This window comes from Gobio gobio (assembly GCF_949357685.1).
Source record: "Gobio gobio genome assembly, chromosome: 1".
NCBI classification, from domain to species: Eukaryota; Metazoa; Chordata; class Actinopteri; order Cypriniformes; family Gobionidae; genus Gobio; species Gobio gobio.
The window spans coordinates 50,581,246-50,581,677 of NC_137097.1; positions in this window are offsets into that span (position 1 = coordinate 50,581,246).

Sequence of the window (432 nt, forward strand, 5' to 3'; positions counted from 1 at the left end):
TTGAATCTAAATCTAAATGCTAAATCTAAATGTTAAATCTAAACGTTAAATCTAAATGTTACATCTAAATCTAAATGTTAAATCTAAATGTTAAATCTAAATGTAAATGCTAAATCTAAATGTTAAATCTAAATCTAAATGTTAAATCTAAATCTAAATGTTGAATCTAAATCTAAATGCTAAATCTAAATGTTAAATCTAAACGTTAAATCTAAATGTTACATCTAAATCTAAATGTAAAATCTAAATGTTAAATCTAAATGTTAAATCTAAATACAAAATCTAAATCTAAATGTTAAATCTAAATGTTAAATCTAAATATAAATGTTGAATCTAAATGTTTCGGGTGAAACTAAATATTTAACTAATATGCAAATTCAGAATGCAGATAACCGGTTTTAAACATTTAGATTTAACATTTAGATTTTACAT